Source organism: Pinus tabuliformis, chromosome 2_1 (assembly GCF_031772625.1).
Source record: "Pinus tabuliformis cultivar Carrire ecotype Pingquan chromosome 2_1, CPIR1, whole genome shotgun sequence".
Classification (NCBI taxonomy): domain Eukaryota; kingdom Viridiplantae; phylum Streptophyta; class Pinopsida; order Pinales; family Pinaceae; genus Pinus; species Pinus tabuliformis.
This window is the reverse complement of record NC_142299.1, coordinates 350,972,987-350,986,635: the sequence shown is the minus strand read 5'-3', so window position 1 is coordinate 350,986,635 and position 13,649 is coordinate 350,972,987.

Here is a 13,649-nt window from a genome sequence, read left to right as displayed (position 1 = left end):
CACATCTAAAGATCAAGTAACATTCCCATTTTATTATAATTTGATCTTCCTACCAACAAGCTGGTTTTTAGGTCGATCCTTCTGCAATCATGTCAATAAAATGATTTTCACAATCACAGTGAAATATTTTTCTTCTTTACCTCTTTTTCTTTTTCAATTTTTTTTTTCTCTTTTATAATTTATATAGAATTTTTTTTGGATTTTATTTAAAATTTATTTCAAGAGAGAAGAAATCATATCTGGCATAGCCACATACAAACTGAAGTTCAAACTGCTACCGCACTTGCTACATGAAATATTCCTTTTTGATGTGCTGAAAATATGCTTTAATCCTATGCCCATTCACAAGGAAAACAGAATTTCGTCGATTGATAGTTTTGACTTCTACAACCCCATTGTCAAAAACATGAATTACCTCATACAATCCCATCCAACGATTATGGAACTTCCCTTTAAAATGCTTAAATCTAGAGCCATAGAGGAGCACCCAATCACTTGGTTGGAATTGTTTCTTCCTGATAAACTTGTCATGCCACTTCTTGCATTGCTATTGTACCAAAATATTTTGTTGAACAACATCCCTTCAAAATTCATCCAACTCATTTAACTGTAACAGACGTTGCTTTTGTGCTTATGAGAGATCTAAACCCAACTGAACTGAAGTTCTCAAAGTATTTATCTGAAATTCAATCGGCAAAAGGACTTCTTTTTCGTACACTAGCTCATATGGTGTATGCTCCATGCTATTCCTCTAAGTGGTTCGATAAGCCCATAAGGCTTTAGGAAATCTGCTAGCCCAATCCTTCCTATGAATGTTCACTATTTTGGTGAGGATGGATTCGATCACCTTATTTGTAGATTCAACCTGGCCATTTTCTTGTGGGTGGTACTGTGTAGATTTCCTATGCTGAATCTTGTACTGATTCATGACTTCCTGTACCTAGTTAGAAGCAAACTGCATCCATTGGCATAAACAATTTCCCTAGGAAAACAAAATCTAGTAAAAATTTCATTGAATATATAATCAACAACAACTTTTTCAGTGGCAAAATAAACAACTTTAGCCTCTAGCCATTTAGTAACAAAATCAGTACAAACCAATATATGTTGTTTATTTAAAGATGTGCGGTTTATGGGTCCTACGAAATCAATAGCCCATTTTTCAAAGGGATGACTCATGACTTGGAGACATAAAGGCATTTCATTGGCTTGAACAGGTTGACCCATTCGTTGAAAACTATCACAACACCTAACATATTGCTTGGCATCCTTAAAAAAAGAAGGCCAAAAATAGCCAATGTGTAAAATTTTATATGCTATTTGTTTATTAGTGAAGTGGCCACCGCAAGGTTCGTCATGGGTAAATTTTAAGATATAAAACATTTCTTCCTCTCTCACACATCTACGAATAACAAAATATGGTCCACTGTAAAAGAGTTCTCCCTGTATCCAAGAATACGAGGCACTTTTCTAAATGATATTCTGCTTTTCATGAGCGGATAGGTGAGGTGGTGTTTTTCTGGTGACTAAATAGTTAGCTATGTCAGAAAACCATGGGGATCTTTCTGACATAGAAAAATGATGTTCATCAGGGAAATCATCATCAACAGGAATTACTTTACCAGGATTATTTAATCTAGAAAGATAATCAGATACAACGTTAGACTTTCCTAGTCGATCAATAATTGTAACATTGAATTCCTATAATAAAAGTAACCACCTAGTCACTCTACCACTAGTTAAAGGCTTATACATTAAATATCTTATAGCAAAATGATCAGTATGTGCATAAAATTCATATCTTGTATTGTAATGTCTGAATTTATTAATAGCAAAAATAATGGCTAGAAATTCTTTCTCAATCACTGTACTGTTGAATGCAGCAGGTGACAAATGTTTACTGATGTAGTAAATAGCATAGCATTGTTTATTCTCATGTTGTCCTAAAGATGCACCAATGGCAATGTCTAAGGCATCATATGAAATATGAAATGCTAGGGACCAGTTTGGTCCTCTCAAAATGGGTACATGTACTAACTTTTCCTTCAATGTTTCAAATGACTGTTGGCAAGTTGTGGACAAGGCGAATTCACTATCCTTGGTTAATAATTGAAAAATGAGGGTAGCAATCTTGGAAGAATTTTCAATGAATCTCCAGTAATAACCATCATGTTACAGAACCATTTGGGCACATCACTCCCATCATTCAGATCAGTACTTTTAGGGCTCATCAAACCCTAATTCAGTTGCTACATGCCCTAGACAAGTCATCACTTTGAATGCCTCCTTCCCTATGAGTTTCTTGGCCTGAAGCCCTCCAAAAATGCCTCCTTGAGAGACCAGTGCAGCCTTGGTCAGGGGTAAGTGCACTTCAGTGTAGGTAGGCCCATGTCAGGGTGTTTTCAAGAGCACTTAGGCCCACTTTGACCTATGCTAGGCAAGATTGAGCGAAATAATCATAGGGTTTTGGGAATATTCTTATCTTCTGGAGCCGTATAGAAGATTCCCACACTTATCATCTCCTGTGAGCTTGAAATTGGATAGGGAATGAGTTAAGTAATCTCCTATCCTGTCATCCCTTCCTCCATGGAAACTAACTCTAAGTTTGGAAGGAAATTCGATACCCTCATTTACGACCAAACCTCCTCCATTTTCCTATAAATTGAGCACTCATCTAAGTAATTAGGGGATGGACTTTGAGAATTTGTAAGGAGATATTATTGGTGTGAGGATTGAGATTGTAAGCAAGTATTGTTATGCTACCAGAGTGTTGTGCTTTTGATGTGATATTGGTTGGAACCCAAGCTGGAAGAGTGATAATGGATTGGACTTCATGGTTGTAATTCTTCCTTCTACTTAATAAAGTTGTTTACACCTTTCACCATATTCGTGTCTTTATGTATGATGATTATATGTGTAAATTATTTCGATTCCATTCACTTATAGTAGATAGATATCTTGCTTTGATTGGTTTTTGTCCTCTGTTTATGATTGCGGTACTTGTCGAGTGGATTAAGGTTGAGAAGGAGTGACAGGAGACATACAAAGGAGACAAAGGGACATATAAAGAAAAGAAGTAGGTCCCTTATCTTATTTATATTTTATATAAAAAGGTTAAGCACTTTAAATCTGTTGTTCTTGGTGTAGCTACCCATCTAGGGAAATTGTGTTTATCTGTAGATGCAAAATTCTACATAACAGATTAGCGACTCCACTAGGGAATGATCATCATTCTGGGTAGTTTACCTTCATCCTAGTGCATCCTAGTAAACTTTAATTGCTTCCATTGATCTTGTTTTAGCCTTTTTGAAGTGTTGTTTGGTAAAAATTGTGCTTGAAAGTCCCTAGGATGGCCACTTTGGCACCAGCACTATTAGGTCCCTATAATACTAGTGATTCCCCCATTACTATTGTCATTGTATCCCTTATTGTTATTGTTGTGCCCCTATTGTCCCCATATTGTTATTATTTTTCCCCATAGAATCCTGCTATTGTTATTTTTGTGCCTTTTTCTTATTATTGTTAGGTTGGCTTGGTTATATTGTGTCCCCTTAGACTCCTATATATAGAAAGGAGGTTTTTTCATTTGAATCATCCAAGAATTATTCATTTATGTAATTTAAAGGAGGTTTCCCCCTCGAAGAGGCTTATTTCTAAGGCATTGATTTATCTTTTCTACGTTTTTGTGAGCTAGTTTCATAACATTTGGTATCAGAGCTTTGGATTCTAGGGTTTCGCTGCTCCAAATAGGTCATCGTGGCATTTTAGCTATAACTTTTTTCTACGATGTTTCAGAAGCGAAAAAAAAAATCCATTTGAAAATAAATAATGCTAAACCTCAAGACCAATTTGGAGAGCTTTTCTCACTATATTTTAGGAGATATGCGCTAAGGAATTTAGGGTTTTTGCAAGCTCCATAATTTAAGCTAAAACATGGCATCATGGGATTTTTGTTGTAACTCTTTTGATACAAAGTTTCAGAAGCTAAAAAAAAAGACCATTTGAAAAGAAATTGTTCTAAACCTTGGCTCCGAATTTCATATCCCGTCTCACTATATTTTCAGAGATATAGTCTAAGGAAGTTAGGCTTTTTGCAGACACCCGAATTACATTCCAAACAGGTCACCGTGGGAAAATTGTCGTAACTGTCTCTCTGAGAATTAGATTGAAATTTCATAAGAAGTTACAGAAAGAGAACAAACTATAGTTTCTTTTATATATTTTTCAGATCCAAAGGTCAAAACAGTGACATGTGGTTTCATACAAGTTTTCTCTTGGGAAAAGGTATATAATCAGGTCATCATGGGAGATTTGGCATAACTCTTCCTTGGAGAATCCAATTTCGATCAGACTAGTGGCATTGGAAAGGGGACACAGAGGGCTACTCTAGGTCATGATTTTAGAACTAGGAGATGCAAAATTACAGAGGTACATCAGATTCAATATCGACCTCCTACAAAGTGAAAAAAAAGGTGTGTTTTTTTAAATTTTTGCATAAGCTTGGTTTGAAAAATTAGTTTGAAGGAATTCAAAGGGCATAGTGAAGCATTATTATTAGTAATTTATGCCCCAAAGAAAGAAAATGGAAACAATTAGTAAGCAACCTGAAAGCTCTAGCATGACTCATGAAGAAGAGGAAGAAATGCAACATGATATATCAATATTACGAAACCAAGTGCAACAAATTTCACTTGCACAAAAGGTAATAGAAAATAAGATGGATGGTTTAAAGAAAGAAGTAGAAGCTAAGATGGATGGTTTAAAGAAAGGCATAAAAGCTAATATGGATGACTTGGAAGCTAAGATGGACGTCATGGAAACTAATATGGACAATTTGAAGACAGATTTGAAGATAGGCATGGAAGATTTGAAGACAGGTTTGACAAAGTTTCTACAAGAAATGCTCACTAATGGCAAAAGGGTAGTAAAGGAAACTCATGATGAGAAAAAAGTAAATGTTAATCATGACTTCATAGATTCTAATGTCAGATCAAAGAACCACCATGTTCCAAAGATCGATATGAGGAAGTTTGATGGAAAGGATCCTGGAACATGGATACTACAGATGGATCAATTTTTCAATCTCCATAATTTGCAAAACACACAAAAGGTACGCAATGCAACTTTATATTTGGAACTAAATTAGTTTGTATGGTATCAATGGCTTTTCTCTTTTAAAAAAATTGTCACTTAGGCTATTTTTATGGATGAAATGATACCACTTTATGAGGATACAAAAAGCAACACTTTTTTTAGCCAATTGTTGAATCTCAAACAAAAGGGTTCAATGAAGGAGCACATTGAGGACTTCCAAAAATTGAATATAAGGGTAAAAGATATTCCAGAGGAGCATAGGATTGATATGTTCATAGGGAATTTAAAAGATAACATCCAACATGAGGTTTGCCTTTGGGAATCAAATTCATTGGAGAAGGCATTCATGTTGGCAAGAAAAATGGAAAGTAAAATTATGGCAACAAGGAAACCTACCACTCACAATCATAAATATGGAAGCCATCCACAACCTACAAGGTTGAAACCACAGTAATTGGAACAAAAAAGAGAAAAATGGCTTTGTTACAGTTGTGATAGAAAATACACTAAAGCTCATAAGTGTGCCGAGAAGAAATTATTTTACATAGATTCTGAAGAGAAGGAAGAAAAGGAACAAGAAACGTCAAAAGAAGAGGATATACACTAGGAAAAAGACCCTAGAAAAAGAAGAAATTAATCTAACCGTATCTTGTAATGCGTTGGCTGGAATTATCACTCCTCAAACTATCAAGATAGAAGGGCATATCAAGAAGAAAAAGGTAATAGTGTTGATTTATTCGGGAAGTACCCATAATTTTATTCATTATAAGATAGTCAAAGAATTGAATTTCTTCCTATATCTAGCACCAGAGTGTCAAGTTATGGTTGCAAGTGGAGGAACCATAAATTGCTCCTAAAAGTGCCATAATATCAAGCTATCCATAGGAGAATATGTATTGAATAGCCCAATGCTTTCCATTCCAATGGGTGGTACTGATGTTGTACTAGGAGTCTAATGGCTACAATCCTTGGGTACAATAGCTTTTAATTTTCAAGAAATTTTCATGAAATTCTCTTCAGAAGGAAAGGAAATTGAATTAAAGGGTATCACAGGGAAACCAAGAAAGATAATGTTGGGTCCCTATAATACTAGCGATTACCCCATTACTATTGTAGTTATACCCCTTATTTATATTGTTGTGCCCCTATTACCCCCATATTGTTATTTCTGTGCCCCATAGAATCCCTCTATCGTTATTTTTGTGGCTTTATATTATTATTGTTAGGTCGGCTGGATTATATTGTGACTCCTTAGACTCCTATATATAGAAAGGAGGTTTTTTCATTTGTATCATCCAAGAATTATTCATTTATGTAATGTAAAGGAGGTTGCCCCCTCGAAGAGGCTGAATTCTAAGGCGTTGATCTATCTTTTCTATGTTTTCTTGAGCTGGTTCCATAACATTTGGTATCAGAGCTTTGGATTCTAGGGTTTCGCTGCTCCAAACAGGTCATTGTGGCATGTTGTACAAGTTCGCTCTACTGAACCAGTCTAAAAGCAAGTCACTGTGGGAGATTTCACATAACTCTTCCTTGGAGAATCCAATTTGGCTCAGACTTGTGGCATTGGAAAGAGGACGCATAAGGCTACTACAGGTAGCAATTTTAGAACTGGATGATCCGAAATTACAGAGATACATCAGATTCAATATCAGGCTTCTATAAAGTGAAAAAAAGGTGTGTAGTTTTTTTTTTAATTTTTTTGTAAGCTTGGTTTAACGGAATTCAAAGGGCATAGTAAAGCATTATTATCGGTAACTGATGCCCTGAGGAAAGAAAATGCAAACACCTAGTAAGGAACCTGAAAGCTCTAGCATGACTCATGAAGAAGAGGAAGAAATGCTACATGATATATCAAAATTACAAGAACAAGTGCAACAAATGTCACGCTCACAAAAGCTAACAGAAGCTAAGATAAGTGGCGTGGAATCTAAGATAAATGGCGTGGAATCTAAGATAAAGGGCATGGAAGCTAAGATGGATGATTCGAAGACAGATTTGAAGAGAGACATGGCAAATTTGAAGATAGATTTGAAGACAGACATGGAAGAATTGAAGAAGTTGCTACAAGAAAGGGTCACTAATGGTGAAAAGGTAGTAAAGGAAACTCATGATGAGAACAAAAGAAATGTTAATCATGATTCCATAGATGCTAATGTTGGATCGAAGAATCACCATATTCCAAAAATCGATATGAGGAAGTTTGATGGCAAGGATCCCGCCACATGGATATTACAGATGGAGCAATTCTTCGATCTCAATAATGTGCAAAACACACAAAAGGTACGTATGGCAACTGTATATTTGGAACCAAATCAGTTTGTATGGTATCAATGGCTTTGCTCTCGTAAACAATTTATCACTTGGGCAATTTTTACGGAAGAATTGATAGCACATTATGAAGATACAAAAAGCAACACTTTTTTTAGCCAATTGATAAGTCTCAAACAAAAGGGTTCAATAATGGAGCACATTGAGGAGTTCCAAAAATTGAACATAAGGGTAAAAGATATTCCAGAGGAGCATAGGATTGATGTGTTCATAGGGTCTTTAAAGGATAATATCCAACATGATGTTCGCCTTTGGGAACCTGATTCATTAGAGAAGGCATTCAGGTTAGCAAGAAAAATGGAAAGCAAAATTATGGCAACCAGGAAGCATACCACTCACAACTATAAAGACGGAAGTGTTGTTGCCCCTAGTCTTCCACAACCTATAAGGTTGACACCACAACAATTGGAAGAAAAAAGAGCAAAAGGGCTTTGTTACAGTTGTGATAGCAAATACACTAAAGGTCATAAGTGTGCTGAGAAGAAATTATTCTACATAGATTGTGAAGAGGAAGAAGAAAAGGAGCAAGAAAGGTCAAAAGAAGAAGATATACTCCAGGAACAAAGCCTAGATGAAGAACAAATAAATCCGACCATATCTTGTAATGCATTGGCGGGAATTACCACTCCTCAAACCATCAAGATAGAAGGACAAATCAAGAAGAAAAAGGTAATAGTGTTGATTGATTCAGGAAGCACCCACAATTTTATTCATTGTAGGGTAGCAAAAGAATTGAATTGCTTCCTATATCCAGCACCAGAGTGTCAAGTGATGATTGCAAATGGAGGAACAATAAATTGCTCTGGAAAGTGCCATAATATCAAGCTATCCATGGGAGAATATGTATTGACTAGCCCAATGCTTTCCATTCCAATGGGAGGTGCTGATGTTGTACTAGGAGTCCAATGGCTACAATCCTTGGGTACAATAGCTTTTAATTTTCAAGAACTTTTCATCAAATTTTCTACGGAAGGAAAGGAAGTTGAATTAAGGGGTATTGCAGGGAAACCAGGAAAGATAATCAGCTCTAATGGCATGACAAAGCTTCTAAAAAAGGAGCAAAGAGGTGTAATTGCACAATTATGTTCGCTAGATGTTTCCACATTGGAATCATCTATTTCTCCAGATCTCCAAAAAGTCCTGGACAATCATTCCAAGGTATTTGAGACTCCCAAAGGTCTCCCACCTATGCGTGATCATGATCATGCTATTCATCTGATTCCAGGAAGTGTTCCTCCAAACATCAGGCCGTACAGATATCCCTATGTCCAAAAAAGTGAAATTGAACGTATGGTTGCAGAAATGCTAGAGGCTGGTATAATTCAACCGAGTCAAAGTTCTTTCTCAGCTCCAGTAGTATTGGTGCACAAGAAGGATGGATCATGGCGCATGTGTCCGGATTATAGGGAGCTCAACAAGCTCACTATTAAAGATAAGTTCCCCATTCCTGTTATTGATGAATTACTGGATGAATTGCATGGATCAATTTACTTCACCAAGTTGGATCTTCGTTCGGGATATCATCAAATCAGAATGAAGATTGAAGACATTCCGAAAACAGCATTTAGAACTCATGAGGGTCATTATGAATTTTTGGTCATGCCTTTTGGCCTTACCAATGCACCTTCAACATTTCAAGGTTTGATGAATTCAATTTTCAAACCATTCCTTAGAAAATTTGTGTTAGTATTTTTTGATGATATACTAATCTACACAAGTCTTGGAAGGATCATGTTGAACATGTTGACAGGGTGCTACAACTATTGGAGGAGAAACAATTATATGCAAAAAGATCCAAATGTTTCTTTGGAGTCCAGGAGGTGGAATATTTGGGTCATATTGTATCTCATGAAGGAGTTAAGGTAGACCCTAGCAAAATTAAAGCCATTAAGGAATGGAAAATCCCCACATCCATAAAGCATCTGCGAGGATTTCTTGGGTTGACAGGGTATTATCGCAAGTTTGTTAAGAATTATGGGAGAATAGCAGCACCTCTAACAACATTATTGAAGAAAGATTCATTTTCATGGACTCCGGAAGCAACAAAGGCCTTTGAACATCTTAAAGAGGCAATGTGCCAAGCACCGGTCTTAGCTACACCGGACTTCACAAAAACCTTTATTGTGGAATGTGATGCTTCAGGAAATGGAATTGGTGCTGTTCTAATGCAAGATGAAAGACCCATTGCTTTTGAAAGTCGTCCAATCAAGGGAAAGTTTTTAAGCAAAGCTATTTATGAGAAGGAAATGTTGGCAATACTCCATGCACTTAAGAAATGGCGACCCTACCTAATGGGAAGACACTTCAAGGTAAAAACGGATCATGATAGCCTTAAATACTTTTTAGAACAAAGATTATCCTCTGAAGAGCAACAAAAGTGGGTCACAAAGATGTTGGGTTATGACTTTGAAATCATCTACAAAAAAGGGAAGCAAAATGTGGTGGCAGATGCACTCTCAAGAAAGGATGAGGATGTGGAAGCATTGTTGTGTGCCATTTCTATTATCCAACCAGATTGGATAAACGAAGCAAGGGAGGAATGGAAGAATGACGAAGAAGTGTGGGCACTTATTCGAAAGCTACAACAAGATTCCAGTACTTCTGATACATTTAGCTGGCAAAATGATTCGTTATGGTACAAAGATCGCTTATACCTCTGTAAGAATTCCCAGCTAAAACAAAAGATTCTTATGGAATTGCACACTTCTCCCTTAGGAGGGCACTCAGGATTTTTAAAAACTTACCACAGGGTTAAGAAGGAATTTTTTTGGGATGGCCTTAAATCAGATATTCAAAAGTTTGTGGCGGAATGTTTGGTTTGCCAGCAAAATAAAGTTGAAACAATTAAGACACCGGGTCTATTACAACCTTTATCCATTCCAAGCCAACGTTGGGAGGAGGTTTCAATGGATTTTATCACAGGTTTACCCAAGTCTGAGGGAAAGAGTGTCATCATGGTGGTAGTTGACAGACTTACCAAGTATGCACACTTTTGTGCATTATCACATCCATTTAAAGCCAGTACAGTTTCTACTGCATTTATGGAAACAGTTCAAAAGCTACATGGAAACCCAAAGATTATTGTAAGTGACAGAGATCCCATTTTCACTGGAAATTTTTGGACAGAATTATTTTCTTGTCTTGGTACTCAGTTAGCTCATAGCTCATCTTATCATCCTCAATCTGATGGGAAAACTGAGATAGTAAACAAATGTTTGGAAGGATATCTTCGTTGCTTTGTATCTGATAAACAGACACAATGGGTCAAATGGTTGCCTCTGGCTGAATGGTGGTATAACACTTCCTTCCATACAGCAACAAAAATGACCCCATTTATGGCACTTTATGGGTATCAACCACCATCCATCACATCATATTTAAGAGAAAATTCTAAGGTTCAGGCAGTGGAACATCACATCGAACATCAACAACAAGTCCTCCAACTCTTAAAGGATAACCTCGTGTTGGCACAAAATAGAATGAAACAACAGGCAGATCAACATCGCAGTGAAAGAAGTTTTGATGTAGGTGATTGGGTATTCCTACGGCTACAACCATATAAGCAAATGTCCCTAAAGCAAGCTAAGAAGGATAATAAATTATCACCAAAGTATTATGGTCCGTACAAGGTGTTGCAAAAGATTGGTACTATGGCATACAAATTGGAGCTTCCTGCAGCTTCTCGATTGCACCCAGTTTTCCATGTTTCATGTTTAAAGAAGGTTATAGGTGACAAGCTCCCAATTCAAACAATATTGCCAGAACTTGACGAGGAAGGAAAAATTATATTGGAACCGGAAGCAGTCACAGAAACAAGAACTCGACAGCTACGAAATCGATCAATTTCAGAGTATCTTATCAAGTGGAAGAACTTATCCGCTGAAGATTCCACATGGGAGGATGAGAATTTTATGCAGAAGTATCCAGAACTACTCAAGCGTTGAGGACAACACTTTTTTGAAGGAGAGGGGCATGTTGGGTCCCTATAATACTAGTGATTACCCCATTACTATTGTAGTTATACCCCTTATTTATATTGTTGTGCCCCTATTACCCCCATATTGTTATTTCTGTGCCCCATAGAATCCCTCTATTGTTATTTTTGTGGCTTTATATTATTATTGTTAGGTCGGCTGGATTATATTGTGACTCCTTAGACTCCTATATATAGAAAGGAGGTTTTGTCATTTGTATCATCCAAGAATTGTTCATTTATGTAATGTAAAGGAGGTTGCCCCCTCGAAGAGGCTGAATTCTAAGGCGTTGATCTATCTTTTCTATCTTTTCTTGAGCTGGTTCCATAACAGATAATTAGTGCTAATGGAATGAAAAAGATTTTAAAGAAAGAACAACAAAGCATAATTGCACAATTATGTTCACTAAAGGTTCCCAAGTCGAAATCATCCATTTCTGCAGATCTCCAAGAAGTCTTGGACAATCATTCAAAGGTATTTGGGACTCCAAAAGGCCTCCCACTTATTCGTGATCATGATCATGCTATCAATTTGATTCCAGGAAGTGTTCCTCCAAATATCAAGCCTTACAGATATCCCTATGTCCAAAAGAGTGAAATTGAACGTATGGTTGCAGAAATGCTAAGGATGTGTTGTGTTGTACAACAACCCCCCATTTCATAAAATTTTACTTTCAAAACTATAATATGAAAAGGGTCCCTTTTAGATTAAATTGGTATCAACTTATCATTCCTCGAAAGGTCCAAAAAGAAACAAAACATTATAAACCTTTTGAGACAATATATAATCGGTCTTATAATAAAAAATGAATAATTCTTTATTATTGCGATAAAGCAATCGCAAGATTGCATATTGCAATAACAAAGGATGCATAACAAAAGACCCATTGTTTTTCCCCGATGCGACAAGCGTGAATAACTATCGGATATCAGAACGGTAAGAAATCGTAACAAAAGGCTCCTCTCTTCGCCCCGATGCGATATCGCTATCGGCAATCGGGGAATGTAACATGCATGCAACTAAAAGCCCTCTTCTAAAAAGCTCCCGATACGAATTAGCGATATCACTATCGGCGATCAAGGATTCCGCAATGACACTAATATAACTACTTAAACATTCCTCCGATCCCTGATTGCGATAAAGCTAAGCGCGACTTTCAAAAAGGATTGATAAGGCTTGGGTATATTGTGTTGAATTATTATTAAAAGCCTTTCTCTTCCCGATAGTGATTCACTTGCGCCCAACCGCCAAAACATCAAAGCCATGCTTAAATGAATTATTCGGCCAATAAACAATATGATGAGCATTTAAATGATTGACAGGTTTAAACGGCCAATTAATGAAGCAGTGATGCCAAAATATCTTCAGAGATTGTATCCGCGACAGTCTTATGTTAATCCTCCATTATTCATTAATTGATATAACTTTTTCATACTTGGTTTGTGCCACCTATTTTCCGCATTACGTTCATTTTATCTCCTGTGCAGAGCTCCTCTGAAGCACCGAATTTAGGCCAAATGGGGAAGAAGTCTAAGAAATTTATAACAGCTTCAGCTTCCGCAGTAACAGGACAGCACACTGCCGATCCAGGACCAAGTAAAAAAGGATTAATCTCAGACACCACATGTCTTGGTCTCGGTAATACTACTTGGCAGAGCATCTATAATCTGGTTGAGGCCGAAGAGCCTCAAGAAACATCAGTAAAAGCTACAGCAGACTCGAATCGAAAGTCCGAGGCAACCCTAAAGGATTTGGCCGATTCTTACCTACACTAGATAGCAGCTCGAGAGCAAATTATTCCATACACAGATATGGTAAGATGGGCAGTTGAGAAAATTCCAATTACAAATAGAACATTCTGCACTATCGACGGGAGAGTATTCGGTTCATTTCAGCCCAATGATTTGAGACAAATGTACCATTTGCCCGAACTAGAGAAGAAGTATAACAAGGAATTTTTGGAGAAATTCAGAGATGAAAATGAAACTGAATCAGCACCTATATGGGAATGGAGTCAAAACCCAGCGAAAAACAAGCATGAGTCCTTGGGTAAGTACTCTGTCGATTCCTTGTGTTCTCCTTATTGTTATGCCAGAGCGATGATGTGTAGGATTTGGGGGTTGCATGATTCCTCAAACTTCTCCATAGAGATGGTACCTTTAATGGAAGCAGCATGAAATAGAAAAATAATGGATTGGGGGAATATATTATCTGATAAGTTAGCAACATCTATTCTTGAGTTAAGAAACA